Below are 23963 nucleotides of genomic sequence, written 5' to 3'. Positions count from 1 at the left end.
GTCTGGAAAAGACAAATCCTGGACGAGTAGACAGTGGGAATTAGCAAAAGTGCATCTTATTGTGCTGAGAAGACAGGAAACTTACTAAGAGGTTCTGGTTTAGACATTATTGCTTGCCTCTTGTTCTCTGGCCACATGTCTTTTTGGGTTCGGATTATGGTAAGAACAATATGGGTGCAATAATTCTACACTGAAAAGTAAGATGACCATCAATGAGAACCTTAATCCTATTAAAACCCAGGAGTGTGTTTAAGTGACTTTTAGGCCTATACTTCATTATCAAGAAATAATTTGATTTGAGCAACACCAAAGCTAGAAGTCACTAGTTATGTTTCTGATTTCCAAAGCACAGGATAATCTTTTTGTAAATTTTTTGTTTGTTTGGTTTTGGTTTTTCGAGACCGGATTTTGCCGTAGCTATCAAGCCTGTCCTGGAACTAGCTCTTGTAGACCAGGTTGGCCTCGAACACACAGGGATCCTCCTGCCTCTGCCTCCCGGATTAAAGGCGTAGGCCACCACCGCTAATCTTTTAAGATTTTGTAAGTCAACATTTTGACGAGCCTGTGGCAACACTTCTTAAGCAAGAAAGGCAATTCACGGTGCACATCCTTAGACACCCTGTCCAGACGCTTCAGATAGGGCTTTGAGAATTTGGTTGATATGTGGGCTTCTCTGGCTTTCTTGCTTAAGGTTTTCTTCTGACTTGGCTTTTTTCTTTGTGGGGTACACTCAGCTGCTGCAGGCTTACCTGACACAGTTAGGAGAAAGAGCCTTGATTCTTCCTGAGTAGATGATGTCCTCCGGCCTCCCGTCTCTATGTCCGGGGGACAGAATACACTTTCCTTGGCTATCCTGGGCACCTGAAATGGAGGTTTGTGTCTCATACACAATGGGTTGAGGCAAGGAGCAAATAAAGACCGGGAGAAAATAAGCAAAATTGTGTGTGTGTGTGTGTGTGTGTGTGTGTGTGTTGGGGGTGGCTGGGAGGGTCTGCTCTGGCCAGAAACTGCCTGCCTGCATTTGCTATGGTAATGATGAAAAATAGCTGTCACTGGGATTGGAGTAGGAATGGAGGCTACAGTGTAATTTGCGGACAAGGAACTCATTTGCATGCCAAAGTTCCACTCAAAGCCAAGTTGTGTCACTTATTAACACAATACTCTTGTAAATAGGCAGAAATTTATTATGGAAATCTGACTTTTAGTTTATAATTTCTGAACTAGAAGGAATTAAGAGTTGAATAATTTAAACACGCATAAATGGTCTTTCCGAGAAAAACCATACAAATGTCATCACACTTCAAAGTACTAAAGGGTTAAAAACTGAGACATTTTGCTTAATATTTTTGAGAGGAATGTATTTTGACCGCGCAAATTCCTTTAAATTCGGTCATTTGGATAAGCATGGATTTTTAACTTTTAGATTTCCTATTAGCGAAGCTCAGACAGCTCAAACTGTGCTTACTCTTACTGAATGCTTCCTGCCGGTGGAGAACACCCTGCTACCAACCACGTGGAGTCAGATGGGCGCCAAGATCTTCAAGAAGGCGCTATCAGGTGGGCTCAACGCATCTGCATACAGGTTCTGGGTACCAAGCAAAGACTGATCTGTACTGTCCTGGCTTGGGAGAGTCACATCCCTGGTAGCTTCTCAGGGGTAGCAGCAGTGGGGCACAGGATGGGCGTGGGACTGAGGGGAGCAGGAAGGGGCACATGTGGGCGGGGGGTGTAGGGGGGCGGGGAGGAGAGCAGGCTGAGGAGGGGGTGGGGCGGGAAGGTGGGCTGGGGCGGGGCGATCCTGGGGGCGTGCCGGCTGCGTGGGGACAGGAGCTCTGGGCCGCTGCGACTGGCTTCAAGTTCCCTCCCCAGCTCTCCGGCGGAGCCTGCCTGAGCCCGCCCCTCTGTGCTGAGGTGCAAACGCGGCGGCGGTCAGCCCAGTCCTCCGTTGCCGCGCGGTCTAGGCCCGTTCGGCCCCTGCGGTCCGCTCGGATTCGGCGGTGAGGACCCGGCGGCCGCTTCACGTCGGCCTGCAGTGCCCCGCGGGGCCCAAGCTCCTCCTCGCGGTCGCCGGAGCCTGGTGCCCGGCCTGGCCGCCTTGCAGGGGCGGGAGCGCGGCGAAGGTAAGCTGGGGCGCTGGCGGCAGAAGAGTTCGGCTCAGGGTCCTGCTCCGACCGGGCCAGGGCGTCGGGAATCCCTGCCCCGCTGTCCGCCTTGCGCCCGGCTGCGAGCCCTGGGCTGGCGGCGACGCCGAGGCTGGGAAAGAACGCTAGCTGCTGAGGAGAGGGTGGGCGAGAGGAGGCGGCGGCCCCAGCCCCTCTCCGTGCTGCGTCCCCACGCTGGGCATCCCGTGGGCGCGCCAGTGGGCTGCTAGTTCCTGAGGGAATGCAGATCCCAGGGCTTTGAAAGTTTGTTTGCACCCCCACCCCCCACCCCCAAGCACACCACACACACCCTCCAGTCCTCCCACAGCTCGGTTGCCTCTTCTTTCTTTGAAAGCATGCAGGTTGGGAATAGATAAAATTGGTCCTGGCTCACTCGTGCCCCGTCACCTAGCGCCACTCAGTACTTGGCGACAATGCCAGGCTGTGGGCAGCTGGGTGTCTGCGCTGCCCTCCTTTTGTTAGTGCCTGACTGTGTAAGCGGCAGTGGCAAGTCTCTGCATCCTGGCTAGTGGAGAAGGAAGAGGAGATAACTTTGCTTTATTACTTCCCAAAGCGGGAATAAAACCACCTGACACCAGCCTTTTTTTTTTTAAACCCTTTCAAGCTGCTATTCGGATTTATTGGACGCCACCCTCTTTCCAAGAAAGACTAGGCGTTCTTTCCTGCCTAAGATTCAGACAAACTCCGGGTTTCCCCACAGCCAAGTTATGTCCTGTGCAAATCTGGTGCACATCTGTGACAACAGTGCCTGGCTGGCTTGAGAGGACCGCCGAGTCTATTTTTACAGAGAAGGGTATGATAGCCGAATCAGCATTTTTTCAGTATGAATAATACGACTTCCATTTTCATTTCCTCTGTTGGTGCTAAAGAGTTATTTAGCACCCACCATGCTAAGTCATGTGACCGTACTGGGTAGTTGCTGTTGTTATTGTTTGTGTTCATTTTGCGCTATTGAGACCTGCTCATTCAAATGAGGTATTTATTACACATCGCTATTTCAAGATAAGGGTAGGCTGATGGTAACACGCCATTGATCTGCCCCATTACATTTAATCTGTAACAGTTCTAGGATCGTTCACCTTAAAATCATGAGTTAAACACAGGGATGGCATTGCTTCTTGAGCCCGAAAATCTGCAAAGGCCTTAATATAGGCCGTGGAAGCAGAGCTAGAAAAATACCAGCTATATTTATTTTTGTTTTTATTTTCAATTCATGTTCTTGCTGTTCAGAAAAAAAAAATGTTTCTTTTGTTTGTTTCCACCCCAGATCTTTTACAGCATGCTCTATTTTGAGTCTGTGATTTAATTTTAGATCAGAATTGAGATTGGGTTGTTTGTAGCAGACTGACAAGCTCCTGGCTGTGTCTCCTCAGTGTCTGGGAAGAGTGGATTTGTTACTCATTGGGTCTCTGAGTCTGAATCCAGTCGCGGCCTAGTGGGTTTCTTGATGGGAACTGATTGTCTCTAAGGGGGCTCGTGGTCTGTGAAGGGCTTACATGTAAGGGAAAACCTCTGTTTTGAGCCTCATCCCCAGATCACCCCTTCTCAAGGTTTAGAATGCTGATTTCAATTTCTAGTTAAAATACCCACGTTGTCATAGTGTTAGTTAACCCTCATCATTCCTATCATTAATGAAAGATGAATGTATTCGCTGTGTGACCACCTTCTCGAAGAATGTCATGACTCTAGCTTTAAGATCTTGGGATCAAGATCTAAAGCCTAAACAGTTGAGAAAAATAAAACTACCCAGTTGCCGTTCTCAGTAACCAGAGATGGTGCTTACAACTTAGCTAATGTGGTCGTCAGCTGGCTATCAGTCCACCCTCTAACTCCACCATTGACTTTGAAGTGACAGTCTTTTTCATTTTTCAATGTTTTCGAGTCTTGGGGTCCTCCCAGAAGTGGCGCTGCTGAAGGTACAGCCCAGGACCAGTAGATGGTGCTGTGGGGAGCTCTGGGAGCCCAGTCACAGCACAGGTATGCTTCAGGAAAACCAGGGATTGATTAATCCGCACCAGTGTTTGTCTCTCTGTGAAAAACCCACAATGCAGACACCGGCCTGCACCGTCTCCTCTTCTGTTTTTAAATCTTTTGGGCATTTGCCTGGAGAATGTTTTCTCTTTGAGAGCCCGGTAATGTTCTGGATGTTCAGTGCAAATTGCTTATGAAAATCATTTCTGTACTCTTCCCTTTTGTCTCTCTCCACCTTAAACTTAGGTGGAATCGCCTAAGCCAAGAGCCTCTCCAGCTCCCCTCGACTTTTTGGTTTTCTGATATGCACCTCCAACAGAGAAAAATAAATGACAAGGTGCCTATTAACAGTCTGAATTAATTCAGGGAAGCCTGTCTTAGGGTCTGTGCCCCCCCTCCCCGCGCTCATTTTTCTTTTTATTGTTATTGCTTCTTATCATTTTTTTTTTTTTTTGGATCCTGGTATGTTATGATGAGAGTTGATGTCAAGGTGATGACTGAATTTATTCTATCCTGCTGGGGTCTGGGCCGTGTGAGCACCCATGCTAGGAAGTAGTAAGTGCACACAGGAGAGGTTCTCTGGCCCCTCATCGGTTATCTCCAAAGGCCAGTTCTATGAGCAGCTTATCTCTAGACTTTCTCCTACTCCTCTGACAGCCAATAGCTTTGCTGTTATTGGCTTTCTGTGAGTGAATCGCATGCCTCATCCGACTCATAGCTAATAAACAGTGAGATGTGTATAAGTACCAGAGCCCAGGGAGGCAAAGCCTTCGCCCCCCTTTGGCGGCTGGAGCTGCCTGCTCCTTAATCCCAGGCTTTGGTATCAAGAAATGCCATCACTCAGTGATGGGGTTTAGGTTTTCTGGTTAGCGCTTGGTCATCAAACAGTCTAAAACTAGGAGAAATTAAGCTTTCTCTTTTTTTTTTCTCTTTAATCCCAGAGGAATGTCATAATGCGTGACAAAGGTGACCTGCTTTAGGAGGTGAGGGTGCAGCTGAGTGTCTTTGAATTAGATAAAAGGCTAATAAAGATGGCTGAGCCATTGGGTCTGTTTAGCTCTCCATTTAGCCTTGTGACATCCCCTCCCTCCGTGAGCTTGTTTATGAGGATCGCTTTCATCTGCTAGATAGGACCCTGAAGGTCGAAGCAAATCTCTGCTCTGTTTTCCAGTCCCTGCATATTTTGTTTGACAGTTGAGGCAGACTAACTTAATGGTTTTTATTTTTTTGTTTTTTTATTTATTCTTTTGATGGTTGGTGTTTCTGAGTCGACCACAAATAGTGATATAAACAAGCAGTACTTGGGGACCCCTGAAAAGAGTGGGTGACTCAGGCCCAGTGTTGACCTGCTGTCCCCAAAGCTTTAATGCAGCCATGACTCTGGGCCATGAAATGATGGGATGATGGAGATGGAGAAACCGAATGATAGCTGTGGGAATGTATCTTCTCACTGTCCATACCGATACGAGCCAACCTTTTCTCCTCTGCCACCGTCCTTTCTCATCTTGTTTGTAGATGACTTGGGCAGGTTTTTTAATGATGCTCTTGCTATATGAAATTAATAAACGCACACAACCCATCTGCCTATTTTGTCATCTTCAGCTTCTTCTTGTGCATGAGAAGGGACTGAGGAGGACCTTAATCTTTTTCACGTGATGCAGTATCTCTCATGAGTAGACATATCTCCTGTGTATAAGACATATCTCTTTTGAGCTTTGACCTCCCTCCTCTCGTCTCATGAGGGGGCTACATAAGGACTTATACTTATGAGCCTTGATTCCCCCTCCCCCTCCAATTCTTTTAAAGTTTAGTAGCCAAACAAATTGCTTCCTTATTTCTCTCTCTCTTCCAGCATTGTAAGGGAGGGGGGATGGGCACAATAACACAATTTTCAGCTGCTGCTAGAGTGGGAATTTTAAAATTGTAAACGTTTTGGATACAGACTCAAAGAACACCTCAGCTCAAGGAAACTGTCATTTAGCAGACTGGTTTCTGGAAGAGTGGTAAGAATTCCATGGTGGGGTTTGTGCACCAGGCCAAGATCAATGTGGTTTGAAATTGTCCAGTTCCAGATAAGGACTTTGAAAACACAATCCTAAGCCATCGGTATTTTCGGGTGTTTGTGTTGTAACAAAAAGCAGGGTTTTTTTTTTCCCTCCTCCTGACATTACATGGTTTTTTCATCTTTTTAGATGTCTTCTTAAATAAGAATCATGGGTAGTACTTCAAAATGACCCTTCTTGCCAATGGTGCTTTGGTTCCATAAACTTAGTAATAAAAAAGAAATAATTATGCAAAAGAATATAGTTAATATTTTCTATTATTATGGTTACTATATTAAAAATTATTTGCAGAGGATTTATTGTGTGCCAGGAATTTTTTTTATAAACACTAGCCAGGAAAGATGTAGTTAGTCCCTGCCTGTTCCTGGCTTGTATTATGAATTGCTTTTCCTTTAACTCAGAGTCCTGTAGCTATGATTCAGTATCTGACAAAGGCAATTTAGAGGAGAAAGATTTATTTGGCTCAGAATTCCAGGGAAGTCGGAAAGGCACAGCCTGAGGCAGCCGGTCACATTGCAACTACAGCTGGGAAGCAGGAGGTGGGAGCTTCTGCTTGCCTAGCTTTCTCCATCAATGCAGTACCTAATGGAAGCCTGGGGAATGGTGCCGCCCACATGTGTGGTCCATCTCCCTGCCACCTCATCTGACTGGAGATCAAGTGCTTACTTCACAGTCACGCTCAGAAGCCAACCTATCCTCAACAAGCCCTGTCGGTGTGATCGAAGCACTTTGCCTTGGTGATTCCAGACCTTGTCATTCAAAACTAACCTCAGGAGGCGTTAGAGGGTAAACTGAGGAAACAGATAATAAATTAAATCAGTGGTGTTTCAACGCTGTGACCCTGCAGTGCGGTTCCTCATGTTATGGAGACCCCCAATTCTAAAACTATTTTCATTGCTGCTTCATAATTGTAATGTTGCTACTTCTACAAATTGTACTGTAAGAGTCTGATATCTGTAGGATATCTGCTATGTGACCCTGAAAGAGGTCTCGGGCTGTGGGTTGAGAACCACGGAGTTAAATGAATATACAAATCCCATCTTAAAGGAATAACAAGTCTGGCTGGGAATGGTGAGGGCTTACCACCTGGGCTGTGTGGGTTTGGAGCATCTCATTAAGAACTTTAGTGAGTATGATCATTAAAAGTAAATAGTAAATCAAGGCAACATTTGAAGGGTGCTTGATCATAGGGATGGCTTATGCAAAGGCCCTGTGATAGCCAGAACTCCTTCTACCCTTGTAATAAGAAACAAAGGAACCAGGTCACCTGGTGGCCTTGTAGACCACAGTCTCTCTCTCTCTCTCTCTCTCTCTCTCTCTCTCTCTCTCTCTCTCTCTCTCTCTCTCTCTGTGTGTGTGTGTGTGTGTGTGTGCTCACATGCACACGTCCATTCCATTTACTCTGTGTGTGGAAGGAGCTGGTGGATTGATCCTGAGGAGACCTGGCTTTATTGTCCCCATTTGGAAACTCAGTTGTGGGGAAGGGGACAGACAGTGGTGGAAGCATCAAGCCATTACCAAGGAATTGGGGTGGGGCCTGGTGTCCTGGGCTTCTCCTCCTCACCTGACACACCTCTGATTTGAGACAGAACGTCCCTTTCCATGCCTGCCACTGGGATAGAACTATGGTGTCACATGGACTGGGACACGACACGAGTTGTGATGAGGGTCCCGATTTCAGGTCATGAGACAGGAAAGCATGTATGCATTGCGATCAGGGACATGTAGCCGGTTCTGCAGATCAAGCTGCAGGGACTTGCTGGCCTGTACTTACTGTATGTTGCTGACTGAAGTGAACGAAGCCCTGTGTTTGGGAGGATACATGAGCAAGTTTAGGCCTTGAGGAAGCACCTGCCTGCCACTCAGAAACTGCTGCAGAAAACGACACTGGGCGCGAAGACTGCAGTGTGCTTCCCATACACATGAGGGAGATGCGCATTGCATTTATGTGGAGATGGTTGCTATCACGGAGACCAGGAATCTGGCAATGCCAAATTCACTATGCTTCAGGGAGTTTCTCACCTCTGGGTTCTAGGCAGTGCCTGTGACTGGCCTGTGACCGGGAGATCCACACTGTTGCTGTTAAAACACTAGGCAGCCTGAGGCCCTGGTGACCCCAGGTCAGAAGTGTACTTGTAGCCAGCAAATAGCAAGTAGATTCCTTGAGAAGAGAGAGAATCTTCCGGTCCAGTCAGTGTAGGTACAGCTGGCCCTGGGAAGTCCATCTAGTCCCCATGCCTACAAGACCTCTGTTCCTTGTCTTTACCATGGGAATGACTGCCCTACCTACTTCCAAAACCACTGTGGAAGTTAGATGAGAAGCTTACCGAGTTCAGAACTCCTGTCTTTCTCTCTTATGGATTCTGTGCCTTAGTCCTTCCCAGTCGTATGATGTCATCATATGGGCCGCAGGACAGAACCTGCGGTGTCAGGTCGACCGTGACTGTCGAAGCTAGGGTGGTAGCCCCGTTCTCGGCTGCTTTGGTGGATTTCACCAATTCCTCTTCCCCCTGACCCATACTTCACATGCATTTTGTTGGTGTGTTGAGTGAGCCTTGGCCTGAGCTGGAATTCATGCTCACCTTTGAGCTGCAGGTTGTGCAGGGCCTGGTACTGTGGTTGGCCACATACTGCCCGCTGCACTGCCCTGCTGCTGGCAAGGAGGCCCTCATCCTCTGGGATCTTGGTGACACAGCCCAAAAGTCCAGTGTCAAGTGGTGATCTCTGTCACAGCTGTGAAGTGACTGACTTTTCAGCTGAAGCATGCATACGTGTTCTTCACAGACTGGGAGCAGAGAGGCTGGAGGGAAGAAGAGGTTGTGCTTAGGAGCAAGGGCCTTTTTGGGGGCAGCGAATTTGCCATGGCTTATAAGAAACTAAGGTTTGTTTGTTCTCTGAGCTGAATGTTGCCACAGGTCACCTGAGGCTGGTGGTTCTGTTTACAGATACCCAATTGTTGGATAATAAAATCCCAGGAGGGGGATGGTGAAGATCCCTCCCGTCTCTTCCAGAGGATCTAAGCTGGACTCCAAGCACACATGTCAGGGGACCTATAACTCCAACTCCAGGAAATGTGACGGCCTCTTCTGGCCTCCAGGGGCGCGCACACACATATACAACTACCCATAAATAACAGTAATAAAAAGGTTGAAAAGCAGCAGGAGTCAAGGTGGTGGGAAGTGTCACCTGTGTGAAAGTGGCCGTCCCAAGGCAGTGGAGCATTCCTGTCAGCTGCTACTCCAGACTGGGGGTTTTCTTCCCCAGTTCCTGCTTCCTAGTTTCCTGTCACTTTTAGGGACTGTCTCTCATTGCTGTTACCAGCTGGGGCTTTGTCTGAAATGCTCTCATAGCTCTCAAAAGGAAATACTTCTTTTAGAAATGACGATGTTTGTGTCACCTTTAACCCTTTAGTCTTTCGAAGGGCTTACCAGTTGCTTGTTGCACACTTTTTTTTAATGGGAAGTTTGTTGAGTAAAACACAAAGTTCAGACCCCTGTGCAGACACCCCATAATAACGGATGTGTATACATGTACACACTGAGTCACCACACACATGCAGCCACATTCATCACCTTTCTGTCCGTGCCTTACCAAGGGCCACCATTCCCATTCTTGTTGGAAACAGCTTGAGTTGGAGACACATGCTTAGTATGCAGAGGCCCCCGGTGCTACCCGCACACAGCACTGCAAAACAATGAATAATAAACTTCGGAAAATGGGCACATGGTAAGTGGTAACTAGTGGCAGATGATGAAAGTGTGTGTGTGTATTTTCATTGGTAAAGAAACACTGTTGAACTGGGAGGCTCTTTGTAGATTTGCTTGTGCTTTTGTGCATTTAAAAACCCTTTTAACCTCTCACTGCCCTGTGTTCTTTCAAATGATCAATAATTGAAACATTGTGTTTCTGTTGGGCTTTTTGTTTTTGTTTTTGTTTTTTTGAGATAGGGTTTCTCTGTAGCTTTGGAGCCTGTCCTGGAACTAGCTCTTGTTGACCAGGCTGGCCTCGAACTCACAGAGATCCACCTGCCTTTGACTCCCAGTGCTGGGATTAATGGCCTGTGTCGTCACCTCCTGGTGGGACTTTGTTCTTGTGTGGTGGCCATGGGTGACTGGCTGTTGATGCCCTGCAGTGCCTGGGCTCCAATATGGCTGCATGCCTGGCTGTGGGACCCAGCTGAACCATTATGTGTGGCCAAGGTGGCTTTCAGCTTTCAGGGAACTGGCTGACTGCACAGAAACTTAGTTCTTTGATTTATTAAAGATTTTATTAATTTATTTTTATAGCTCGTTCTAGGGGAGAATATATTATCACTATAAAATATATATTTTGCAGGTACTTGAAATATTCTTAAATAGTACCAGGAAAGATTTGTGGGCTATTGGAATTGCTTGAATTTAAAAAAACAACAAAACTAAATAAACAAATAAAAACACCCATTTCTTTAGAGGTGGTGAGAGTCCACTCCTGCCAGATTGGGGGCGAGGGAGGGCAGGAGAGAGAGGTATGTGTGTTCGGGGAAGAGATTGAGCTGTGTTCAGTGTGAGCATCCATGCTGCATTTTTTTTCTCTTTTTCTTTCCTTTTTTCCCCCCAGCAGAACTGGCTCTGCCTTCCCACCAGTGTGATGTGTTTCAGCTCACGTGACTTTTCCTGCCTTGCTTATCTGCTTTTTCCTGTGGTTACTCTCCTTTCAGCATTCTCTAGCACAGGACTGGGCTGTTTTTCTTGTTAATCCCCAACCACTCTTTCCCCTGAGGGTTTTCTGGAGCCATTTCTCCATGTGAAGCCTTCTGATTCTTAGGTACTGAGAAGTCGGCGATAAAGAAACCACATCACAGGAACTTTTAATTAACGCACCGACACAGGAACAAATTGTTGTGGGTTGTGTGTCTGAAATACTTAGGTATCTTCGCCTTACTTCCAGTTTCGCATTTTAACTACCTGACAGCCTTAGTGCCCATGCCTTGCAGCAGTCAGGGCTTTACAGGAAAGCAGAGCCCTTGCCGAATACAATAAAAGGAAGAGGCTCCTGAGACTAGAGAGGCTGACATGTCCCACAATCTGCAGTCTACACACCGGGGAAACAAGGGCCACCAGAAGTGTGGGTACCAGACCAAGGTCAGGCTAACAGATGGCTCAGCTCCAGCAGCCAGGCAGAGAGGGAACTGGGGAAGAATGTGAGTGAGTTCAATCTTCTTGCATCCTTTTGTTCTGTGTGGTCGGCCAACTGCTGTACCTAAGCCCCCCAGTTCAGTGATACCCTCTTCTGAAAACACTGCACAGCTGCTAATAATGCAGAGCTGAAGTTTCTGGGTACCCTGTAGGTCATTCCGATCGCCTTCTAACCATTGCTCTCGAGTACCTCCAGTGTGATCAGTTTGCCTCACTAATTAGGTGAATGCTTAAAATCATCCTGGGAAGATGCAGTTTTCCCAGTCTGTTAAAATAGGCCAACTAGGTCCCCTAAGTCTCGGTCCTCTGGAGACCTTCTGGGCTGTTGTGCTGCAGCTCTTCCTTTCCTCCAGCACATCTGCCGTGAACTCAGCCGATGACTGCATCTTAGAGCTGCTCTCCTGATGGCTGCATCTTAGAGCCGCTCTCCTGATGGCTGCATCTTAGAGCTGCTCTCCGCCGATGGCTGCATCTTAGAGCTGCTCTCCTGATGGCTGCATCTTAGAGCTGCTCTCTGCTGATGGCTGCATCTTAGAGCCGCTCTCCTGATGGCTGCATCTTAGAGCCGCTCTCCTGATGGCTGCATCTTAGAGCTGCTCTCCCCCGATGGCTGCATCTTAGAGCTGCTCTCCTGATGGCTGCATCTTAGAGCTGCTCTCTGCTGATGGCTGCATCTTAGAGCCGCTCTCCTGATGGCTGCATCTTAAAACTGCTCTCAGCCGATGGCTGCATCTTAGAGCTGCTCTCCTGATGGCTGCATCTTAGAGGGAGGGAAGTGTTTTGAAACTTGTACATATATACTACCCGATTTCAACATTGAATGGGTTTGATCTAATAGCAGGGAACATTTTTACTCTAACCTGGGAGGTTCCACAAAGGAAGTGTTTTTTTTCAGTATAACTAAATTAAAAGCATTTGATTATTTATGGCTGATTTATTCTTCCTTAAGTCCATCTAAAAAAATCTTAATATATACAAAAATGAGGCAGACCTTTACAATTGTGTTATGTTCCTGGCTCTGTTTTTAACACAGTGCATCATGTTATAGATGATGCACTTGATATATTTTTGCTTTTATTCTCCAAGTGATAGGAATGGGGAGCTCTGGGGTGCGATTAGGTTAGGAGGGAAGAGGACTCCAAGGATGGCACTAGCGACATCGTAAAAGAGCCAGAGAGCTATCCTGTATCTACCTGATCTTGAGGACACAGTGATAAGCTACAATATGTGACCCAGGAAGTGGACACTTACCAAACAGCACATCTGTGGGCCCCTTGGCCTTGTGCTTCTTGTCTACAGACCATGAGAAGTAAGTTTCTGTGTGGAAGCCACTATGTCTAGGGTATTTTATGAAATACCACCTGCTATAGTGGCAGCAGAGGGGGTTTAAGGTCCCCCCCCCCAAAAAAAGTACGTCATATGGAATATTATATCAGAATGCATGTTTCCCCTGCGTTTGGACCTGTGAAACAGCACAAAGCTCATGAGAGACTTTGTTCTGCAGACAAGAGCGATGTTCCTTCAGCCTCCTGTAGCCTCCTGCAGCCTCCTGCAGCCTCCAGCAGCTAACATGTCACAGTGCTTTGTGCTCAGAGGTTTCAGTGGCTCAGATGATTCTCCGTGGAAACCTGGGAAACCTCATGTCTGGCTTTTGTCGACCTGAAGCAATCCTCGATAACACCCGGGAAGAAGAGATCTCATTTGAGGAATTGCCTCCATTAGGTTGGCCTATGAGGATGTCTGTGGGACATGATCTTGACTACTGAGTAATACAGGAGGGCACACCCCACTGTAGGTGGTGCGCCATCCCTGGGCAGGTGGTCCACAGCTGTGCTGGAAACCTGCCTGAGCAAGCCTGGAACACTGCTCCCCCATCAGTCCCTGTTACAGGTCCTGTTTTAGCTTCACTTGAGCATGAATTGTAACTTGTAAGCCTTTTGTTTCCCAGGTTACTCTTGATGATAGTGTTTATCACAGCAACAAAAAAACCCAGGACGCTTTCCCTAGAAAGGGGTGAGTTCTTTCCTATGACTGAGTCAGCTTCCAGGCGGGCATGCCTCTGTGAGCCAGGGTCTGCACTGTGCAGGCTGAGGACTGGTCAGACTCTGAGGTGTTTCTCGTCATGCTTGGCAGCTTACTGGAAACTGAGAACCCTTTGGATCCTTCAGCCATGCCCCCCGCTTCAGTGCCCCAACCCTGACATTTCTGCCCTGCCCAGGTCTTGCTGCATTCTTGGGGTACCTCTATCTTAGTTTCTACATTGGAAATCTTTCCTTTTCTCATCTTCTTTCCTCTTCTGTACTCACTTCTGCATCAGCTGAGAGATCAGCTGGTCACATTTCCAGGCTGCTCAAAGCCCTGGCTGCTGTGCTTAAAAGAAAGTATCGTAGGCTTTTCTGGGTCTTCCCTGGCATGGCCACAGCATCTGCAATCCTCTTTCTTACCATCTCAAGCTCCACCCCTGTTCTTTCATTAGCCTGAAGTTCTTTTTGTGTATTTTCTGGTCTGTGTTCCCTGGTCATTCTAAAAGCCTTCTGTTATGATGTCTTCTCTTGAATTTTCTTCGGCCCTGTGCATTCTGAATAAAATGAACAAAGGAAGCAGTCTTAGCTTCATGATGCCTGAGCGGTCTGGATGCAGAGACGTGAAGTCCACTTCTTCCCGGCAATAAACAGAGGATGACGGTTGTAATGGAGCCGGTTGAGTCTGCTGGCCATCTGGTTCAGACTTAAGTCTGTGCTGTGGTGTGTGTGGTCCTTATCTATAAGTCAGGGTGAGTCATTAGTTGCTGATGTGCTGATAGAGTTCGTAGTGGCAATGAGGAACTGCATCTTGAGGGATTTCGGAGCATGGGAGGTGTGTTGTAATCGTGCACATGCTGAAGGAGCTCGCAGTGGCAATGAGGAATGGCATCCTGAGAGATTAGGGAGCATGGGAGATGTGTGGCATCGGAGGTGAATGCCTTGGTCTTTTCGGGAAGCACTGGCAGCCCACACTTGTGCTGGCTGCTGTGGGGGACCGCTGGCTGTTATGGTGGACCACTGGCCACTGCGGAGGACCACTGGCCGCTTGCTCACCTGGCACTGAAAATGGAGCCATCCTGAACTGAGACGTTCTGCCATTGTGAAACTACACTCCGGTTTGAAGATTTAATTTGAAAAGGGAATGCAAAGTGTTTTTATACTAAACACTGGCTAGAATGATAATTTTTTTCCCTAGATTTCTTAGGCTAAAGTCAGAATATTGCCCATTACTTATTTCCATTTTCCTTTTTCTTATGGCTGTAGGAGAAAACGGAAGGCAGTGTGTGCTTCATGGCTGTGGCTTGCTATTTCCCCTGAGTACTGCCATGCAAGACTCTGCAATTCCTTGACTCCATGTTCTTGGCAGCGCTCTGCTAAGCAGATGGCCGTGTACTCACAGAAGGCAAAGTAGTAGTAACTGAAAGCCAGAATGGGCTCCCTAAGCACAAATCACATGACGTTTGCTTCATGCCTCTTATCTTTCATGAGGTTCCTGGGCTAGAAGATGAGAAGGCCTCGATAGGTTCGCATTTGAGTTTCTATAGTTCACTGGATTTTCTTGGAGTTGTGGTCACACATTCAACGTTCCCTGATACCCTCCAAAATCCGAATATACTGAAATATGAACATTTTAGAAGTCTGTCCTTTCAAACAGTTTGGGATTTTGAAGCATTCTACCCGGAGATGCTTCTCGGTCAAGGTGTGCCAGTATTCCAAAATCTGAAAGGAAGATATCACTTCCCAACATCTGAAGTACTTCTAGGTATTGTGAAAGCTAGGTCCCAAGAGTTTCCAGTCACAGGTACTCAGCTGGTCCTCCTCTGATAACACAGGCGTCGGTGCAGAGATAACACAGGCAGAACCTAAAGATAAGACAGTCTTTAGGTTGTTTGGGAGAGGTCATGTGCTGGGGGTGATGTCGTCCCTTTCCTGGTGTCTGAGGGCTCATGCACTTGAGTTTGGCGTGATTGAGTAGCTCCCACAGGCCCTGACTTTGGGTCTACCCGGACTGTCCCCTCCCTACTTACCCCAACCTGTCTGGTGAAGGTGCTCGCATTGGTTTCTCCACAGGACCCGCCTTCCTAGAGGCTGTATTTAGTATGAAACCAGTATGCTGACCCTGGGTATGAGGCTGGCTGAGCTACGCTTGCAGCAGAGATTTCTTTCCTTCAAATGCCTGTCACTGTGGTGTCTTCACCCTGTGTAGGTGAAGAGGATCATACATAGCAGGAAGTACCCAAACCATTGTAATAGCACAAAAGAGTGTGTGTGTGTGTGTGTGTGTGTGTGTGCATGCATGTGCACATGTGTGTGTGTGTTCATAGCTGTCCTTAGGCCCACGATAATGCAGGATGGGTGATGGGTGCTGTGTCATCTCTCCTTGGGCACTGCCCCAGCCTGGCACTTCCTAGGTTGAGTCAATAGCAGCTTGCTATATCAGAAAGCCCTTTTAGGAATTAGTGAAGTGCATGTACTCTACATCTCTGAAGCAGAATCCATGGAGGAGAATGGCGGGAAGGCAGGTTTCAGCCTAGTATGACGTCAGAGGCCCCCAGTCCAGACTGAACTGCTGTTCAGGGGGCAGGGAGGGTCCATGAAAGCTTGAGATCCATGTAGTCATCGCTCTGGCCTGCAGTCCTAGGCTCATACTGTAGCATCTTGAGACCTGCTGGCTTTGCCCATTCCTTATCATGATTGCCTTGTTTCTCACACATCTTTTCCCCCTCTCTTTGTGAGATGATTGTATCGGGCCCTGGAGGCTCTGTGCCTGTTCTGTGATAGAATTAGCGGAGGAGTCTATTCAGAGCGCTCTCGGGGGCTTGTCGTTGTGAAATAAGGTCGCTTCCCCCTTTAGCACCACTGTCCGCTGATAAACACTTGGAAGCAAAGCACAGGAGGGGTGAAGCTGCCACCTTCAGTCCCAGGATAGCCCTTCCTGTTCTGTGACTGTGACCCTGTGGAGCGGGACTGACCGAGTGTGCATTAAGGTCCTGGTGCCTGCAGGGAAGTGTTAGAGCTTTGCCGCCTGTTCTCTGGCTTGGAAGAGACCTAAGGAAAACTAGAGCTATCAGAGCCAAAGTGGCAGGACAGATACCAGTGCTCTGTCCAAAGGCTGTTCAAGATCACCTGCCTTGTGGTCCAAATTATCAGCCCATCACATGATTTTGTGTAGTGACCTCCTTTCTGGAGTAGGGATGGTGGGATCTCCGAGGATCTTCCCTGGCACACGCTGGGAAGCCTTGGGCCAGCAAGTGTTTTGCAATATAGTTAGTGCCATCAAGCACCTACTGGTCCTGGTTCCTGACTCTTGGAATTTCCCATGCCTTTGCTGGTGACTCTAAACTGGCGATGAAGTCTTACTTGTGAAGTGTCAGTGCTGAAACTGGGACAACAAAGCCGGGCGGTGGTGGCACTCACCTTTGATCCCAGAATTCGGGAGGCAGAGGCAGGTGGATCTCAGTGAGTTTGAGGCCAGCCTGGTTTACAGAGAGCCAGGACTGTTACACAGAGAAGCTCTGTCTTGAAAAAAACCAAACTAAACAAAACAAAAAACCAAAAACTGAAATAGCAAGTACATTTCGTTGGGGATCTCAGGCTGGAAGGAGGGGTCATTGCCTGGATGAAAGCATTGCAGAGGACCTGTGGGATAGTAAGAGCCCCTGTTAGCACTGGAGCCTCGTAATGAATGCTTTAGCCTTCTCATCAAGAGCCTCCGAAGGCAGTCCATATTCCTTAGAAGGCATGCATGCATATGTGTATGTCTGTATGCACGTGTATCACTTTTTGAGACAGAGCCTTGCCCAGTAGCCCAGGCTTGAATGAAATCTCCTGTTTAGCCCAAGATGAGCTCTCAAGTTGTGATCCTCTTGCCTCCACTTCCCTGGTGCTGGGATAACAGTCTGTCTCAGCACACTGTGTACCAATGTTCCTCATCTTTAGCAGAATCATTCTTTGTAAGTCATGTGATTTTGCTGAAGTCCTTTGTACTTGCCTTTAGGCTGTGTAGATTTTCACAGTTAAAATCCTGGGTCAGCTCTGATTGCTTTTGGGGGTGTCATTTGCTGAGCATGTTAGCTACCCAGAAGTAAACCAGTTATCTTCATTTTTCATTTTAAAAGAAAATGTATCCTGTACATTAAATGTAACATAAGGAAATCAAGACATTACACTAAAACTCTAGTCTTTTTTTCCTTAGGGTTTTAATAATTTCTTAGTTTGTAAGCTGATACTTTTATTTTCAAAATAAAATTTTACTTTAAGATAGATGTTAAATTTACATATTGAATTTTTTATTCTACCAAAAGTTGAATAAGATACTATTGAATTAATTAAATATGTGGAAATATGTAACTCTTTCTGAATTCTGTCTCAGTTCCTTAAGTTAAAATGCCCCCATGGACCAAATAAAAACTTTTGCAAAATTATCAGGACTTCAATTAGAAATCTAATGGAATGTGTATTCTACAGTGAAAACTAGTTTTATTTGGAAACCAATTTAACACCCAATATTGAACTATTTATTATTGCAGTATTAAACCCATTCTATTTTTATGGTTTAATTATGTAGTTGACCCCTTTAATCTGACTGTCACACTCAACAGAAGCAAGCGGAGGATCTTTTTATCACTGCCAACATTTGAGAAGGCTGACTTCTCTTTGGCGTGTATGGCTGAGAGAAAGTAGAACAGTGCCAATGGCATTGTGATGAAGTTTAGTTATTTTTGTAATCTGTGAAATAGATACTTTCAGATAAAAGATTTTACTGGGAAGAAAGAAAGCTAGAAGTTGAAGTAAATCTTTGTTATCTCTTGTTGCATAATGATGTCCGGTGTCCTCAAAGCTTAGTGGCAGAAATGGCCTCTATTCCCCTTCACTGTCAGTGGGAACTCTGGAACTCTGTTCTGAGATTTAGACTCTTTGTTCTTTACCTGCCTTCAATCGAGGTGTTTCTGAGGTTGCTGGCATGCTCTACAGGTGGAGTGACCCAGAAAGATGGCTAGAAATCTGATGTACATCGTAGTGAGGAATAAGCTCAGGCCCTTCCCCCATTCCTGGCACTGTTTGATCTGTCTGGATTATAGGTCAAATGTTTGACCATGGATGAGCCTGTAGGTGTGGCTTTCATTATGCCCCAACGTGGTTAAACTCCTTGACTTTGGCTATTCATCAAGCTTCTCCTAAGGGGATGCCTTGTACCAGGAAGAGCTCCAGAGAGCCTCTGTAGAGTCTAGAGAGGAGTCCCAGCTCAGAAAGTGCTCCAGAGAGTCTTTATAGAGTCTAGAGAGGAGTCACTGCTCAGAAAGTGCTCCAGAGAGTCTCTGTAGAGTCTAGAGAGGAGTCCCAGCTCAGGAAGTGCTCAGAGCCTCCATAGAGTCTAGAGAGGAGTCACGGCCCAGGGCATGAAGATGATGTGGTTAGGAGGGTTGGCCTGGAGACCAAATGAGAGCCCAGATCAGCTACTTACTAAGTGAGCAGCCAGAACAGATCAAATCCAAGGTCTTACATAGTGTAGCACCTGGAATCCTGAGCACTTCAGTTTTGTAGTGTCAGTCAGGGAAGAAGCAAGAAGCAGGAAAAGTGGTTTTTGTGTGGTACACAGGGAGCTAGAAAGCCTGCAAGTTGAAGGTCCTTAGATAGGACTAATTTATAGCATTGCTACCATTAGGAACTAAAAGATATTTATTACTTACTATTTTAAATATTCTGTTGGTGATAGTAAATATATTGTTATTTGATATGGAGGAAAACTCTGAAAATAAGTAAAATTTCATTTTGGGGTTGTTTGATGGCAAATAAGCAGTAAGCACTAATCTTTTTAAACCAGGTAGTTATTGACTAACCAGCAGTATTTTTTCCTAAGACCTATGTTGATCTGAGAGTGCAGCATGATGGGTATGAGCAAATTCAAAGGTTAACTTTCAGAAACATTTTAAGTAAGACATAGAGTAAGTTTTGTGTTTGAGCTTGGATTCTACCCCTAAGAAGATTCCTTTTCTGTATGAAAATCTGAAATCTGAAACACTTGTGGTTTTAGTCATTTGGGTATGGGATTCCTTACCCATTTCACTATTAAGATAGCAAAGCTGACATTAATCTGATGGGGGCCTGGGTTTGAAGTATATGTTGTGGAGGTGTTATTTTGGATAGTCTCAGTTTTCTTGCCATGTCATTTTTCCTGACATTGATTTCTTTGGAGACCTGAGACATAATGAAGCAAACATTAAGTATCAAAAGTCAAACCAGAGTGAAACATCTTATTTAATTTTATAGCCAGGCCATGAGGTTGAGCTAACACACTCCTTGCAGACCCTTGTTGCAAGGCACTGGCCCGTGCCAGTAAATAGCCTTCTGAGGCTGGAGTGCTGTCTCTAGATCCTGGCCATACAGGGAGGCCCTTGCTTTCTTTCACATGCTAGTCTTCCGCTAGTACTTTGCCTATCCACTCACAAGGGTTTGCTGCTGAGAAGTACCAGGCTTTCTGTTTTGGTGATGATGGCTGAATGTTCCAGTACCAAAAATGAGAAATGTCCCACATAACACACTGCAATGTGGCAGAACCATGGGAAAACATAAAAGAAGCTGGCTATGAGGTGACAGTATTACATGATCCTCTTTGTACCAAATATTAAGCGTGGTCAGTCAAGAAGGAAAATAGACGTGGTCCAGGGTGAGAAAGAAAGAATGCAGAATTGCTTAATGAGCAGAGCATTTAGGTTTTTAAGAGCAAAGCAGTTCTTCAAATGGATGCTGGTAATGATGTATTTCATCACCCAGTGGTATGATTAATATGGTTAAGGTGATAAACTTCATGTTATGCGTATTTTATCAAATTTAAAAAATATATAATATAAAAACATGTTTCAACAAAACCTGCTGAAGCCTTTAAAGAAAAGTCATCTAATAGATTACATTACATTTTACTAATGCTATACTTAATTTTGTAGGATAGCAGAACATACCGGTGTTGATATTGGCATCGTTTTACACTTGGTTCTGAAGAAGATGAATGGATCTTAGGATCTGCGGGAAAGCCAAGAGAAGATTTTTTTGGCTTGGAATTAATGCCACCTGCTCAGAAAAGCACTTGAGGAGGGCTCCAATTATATATATAGCGTAGAGGAGAGAGCCAAGTTGGGGGGTTGCTAGTGATTATCTCCCAGGGAACAGAAGTATGCAGGAAAGCGGCGTTCTTAGAGATGATGCACATCGGAGCTATTTTTCAGCGAGCTAAGACGTTGTGTGCTAAACCCTATGATAAATATATAGTAGAGATTTTTTTTTTTTGGCAGTATCTGGATAGAACAAAGGGCCTAATTCATGCTATACCAACATTCTGCCACTGAGATGTCTCCAGTTCAAAATTGTGTGTGTGTGTGTGTGTGTGTGTGAGAGAGAGAGAGAGAGAGAGAGAGACTCTCACATGCATGAACATGCTTGCTGTCTTTTGAGACATGTTCTCTTACCTGAAACTCACTAATTTGGCTAGTGTAGCTTAGCCTGAACTATTTAAGTGAAAAGAAAGACTTGCATTTTGTTGAAGTTACTTCTTGGCATTTGGCGATGCTTGCAAAGGGTGGGAAACTGCCAGAATATAATAATAGGAAGCAGAAACTTGTTGATACAGTTTCTTGGCATTGTATACGAGGGTTACTTAAATAACATTCTGTAATTTTTATTTTTCAAGCAACACAATTTAATAACTAATTTAATAGCTAGTTATTTAAAAATAATACTTTAACAGTCACCCTCAAGGTAAGATCAATTCTTTCTGCCTTAGGTGGTTGGGGGTTCATTACCCCCGTGTTTTTCTTTAAAGAAATATTTTCCATAAGTTAATAAGGGATTTTACACAGGAGACTTTAACAAATGTGAAGCACGGTGTCTACTGGACAGGTGAGGGGAGAGACTGTGGAAGGACTCGCCTGACCATAACAATACCGCTTAACGAATGTTGGACTTAGGGAATACCAGAGCCTCAAAAATGAAAACATTGAAAGTCAGGAGGCGTCACTGCCCTCTTGCCGGCCTGTCTCCATTGTCCTAAGTCACTTTCAGAGACTCTTGCTTCTATTCATGTACCTAGAATAAATACTAGATCCTCCTACCCACTACCGGCCATATGGTTGGGAACTTAATAAAGTCTAGATTTGGTTCATAATTATAGGAATCATGATATATAGATATAGGAATATAATCTTTTCTGTCTGAGTTACTTCTAGGTTCTGACTCATGGTCACTGGAGCCCTGGAGAATGACATGATTATTGATTGAATAATACTCAGCTAATAATGTGCTAGGCTGAAGATCTTGTGTTAGTGTGCTAGGCTGTGTGACTACATACCATGTATAGGAGTGTGGGAGTGAACTCTTGAGAGAGGCCATGTTCTTTTTGGAAAGGTGTGTTCCTTACAACTGGGTGGTTCTAGTCTTAATTTGGAGCTGGGTACATATTTATCCTCAAAAGATGCATGATGCTGGCCCTGCAGCCAGTTTCATAGATTTTTTCATCAAGTTGTTCTCTAAACATTTTTTAACATGGATAACATTTTCTCAACTGTGGTTTGCTAAGTGCTGTTTATAGAGAATCCATGAATATAAATGATGGGTTGGATGAATTTAATTTGAGTGTATTTAATGAAACTTTTAGTGTGCCTTTTTCCCCTTATAAATTTATTTATTTATGGGACTCACCTTCAGCTTAGTCCAAATAAATTAATCCCCAGGAAGCAAATGGCTTTAAGGCACCTGTCCCATGCAGAAACATTGGTGTGTGATGTGTTCAGTTTTTTGGGGGGGTGGGGGTGTTGGGGGTTTCTCAGTGTAGCCCTTGCTGTCCTGAAACTTGCTCTGTAGACCAAACTTAAATCTCCTTGCTTCTGTCTCCCAAGTGCTGGGATTAAAGGTGTATACCATCACTTTTAGTCTTTTTGGTTTGATTTTCTAACTATTGTTAATTGTGTAGTCTTTTTTGCAACATGATGGAAAATTTGCAGGTTGCCCATAAATCAGGGTCCATAACCCAAGGAGATGGGGAGAATTAGAAAAAAGAAAACAACAAACAACACCAAACATGTTGGGGACTGCAGACCACCAGACCCTGAATTTCTTGTAAACAACTCAGCTGCTCTGAGCAGGAGACCTTGATGGCAGGGGGGTTGGTTCTGAGGAGTCTGTAGCTGAAAGATCCCGAGAGCTGGGGCGTGGCCAGAGCCCTATATAAGCTGCCCCTGAGCACAATAAAAGGGACATTCTTTGCATTTTTGTCTCAAGGATGTCCCTGTCTGTCTGTCTGTCTCTGTGTGTATGATTTTAAATTTTCAGCCGAGCTCCTGTGGCACACAGCGAGTAGGGCGTGGAATAGAACTGGTGTAGTTTTACACAAACACCCTCTGGTTACATGCCTCCTGTACGCCCAGCATTTTTACATATTTTGTTATACTTTCATCTAGAGAAAGAATGGTTTCCACTTGTTGATGAAGAAGCCCAAGGAGACTTAGCCCATCTGTCACAGTAGTAGCCAGGATGTGAGCGATCATTTGCTAACTCACAGACATTTAATCCTTGATACGACCCCTTTAGGTAAGGATTTTATTGTCCTCATGTTACAGACATGGAGATGGACCTTTAGATGGGAAGTGAATTACTTATGTGACACCAGGCTATAGAGGCAAGACTTAAATCCGGGTGACCAGAATGCCTAGAAATGTTCTTTGGATCATCATTTTGTCTTTTTCTCTGAGTTCCCTGTGTCCCAGTTAAAGAGGACTTTGTTTTTTTGTTTTTGTTTTTTGTTTTGTTTTGTTTTTGAGAGTGCCAATCTTCTGCCCTTCCACCTTTCATAATTTCAAAATATTATTTGCTTGAGCTTACTCAGGTTATCACCTAACCCAAGCTGGTCCAGCACTGAATGGATGAGACATGACACTTAAGCCGCTGTTTCTTCTTGGGAGCCCTGACTCATTCACAAACATCAGGTCTCCCTTCCTGGGTTTGACCCTCGGGGCTGAGATAACCAGGAAGGGTTTTGGCTTAGAGGGGAGTTACAACAGTATCTGATTTCACCTGGCCTCAGGGTCTTCATGGAACCTGGCAAGGCACTAAGGCATGGCAGTGAGCTTAAAGATAAAGCTGAGAGAGGCCAGGGAAATGCATTCAAGAGCAGGTGATCTGAGCTATGGTTAAATGAGCTGGAGTTCTCAGACATGCCAGGATGTAGACAAGGTATTCAGACGGTAGTAGACAGGATGTACACAAGATAAAGGAAAAAGCATGGCCAGCTGGGGGCTTCTGCTCATGGTGTTGGTGTCTGGGATCCAGCCACATGAGGGACAGTGGCTAGGGAGGCTCATTCACGAAAGGCCTTGTTGGCTGCCATCCTAAGTTTGAGTAGCTGCGGAACAGCTTAGGGAGAGGGGCTGGAGTCTGCAGCAGGTGAGTCTGAGCACAGCGGGACTTGGGAATGAGCAGTTCTGATGAGCTGAAAGTCTGAGTTCTGGGAAACAGACTGTCAGGAGCTGACACTGCTCCAGGAGGCAGATCTATTAAAATGAGGTTAGAGCTCGCTGCTGC

The 23963-nt window shown here is 45.6% G+C and overlaps 1 protein-coding gene across 1 annotated transcript in view; it reads left to right on the top strand.

The window, feature by feature from the left end:
• Positions 1-1885: 1885 nt before the first annotated feature.
• Positions 1886-23963, top strand: part of Fam110b (family with sequence similarity 110 member B) — a 125508-nt gene continuing 103430 nt past the window's right edge. Inside the window, exon 1 of the mRNA XM_057791202.1 lies at positions 1886-2120. The gene's annotated coding sequence lies outside the window, so the exon portion shown is untranslated. The remainder of the gene's footprint in view (positions 2121-23963) is intronic.

The sequence above is a fragment of the Chionomys nivalis genome, chromosome 16 (assembly GCF_950005125.1).
Source record: "Chionomys nivalis chromosome 16, mChiNiv1.1, whole genome shotgun sequence".
Taxonomy (NCBI): domain Eukaryota; kingdom Metazoa; phylum Chordata; class Mammalia; order Rodentia; family Cricetidae; genus Chionomys; species Chionomys nivalis.
Note: the sequence above shows the minus strand (reverse complement) of the source record. Positions and strands in the feature narration are given on the sequence as shown.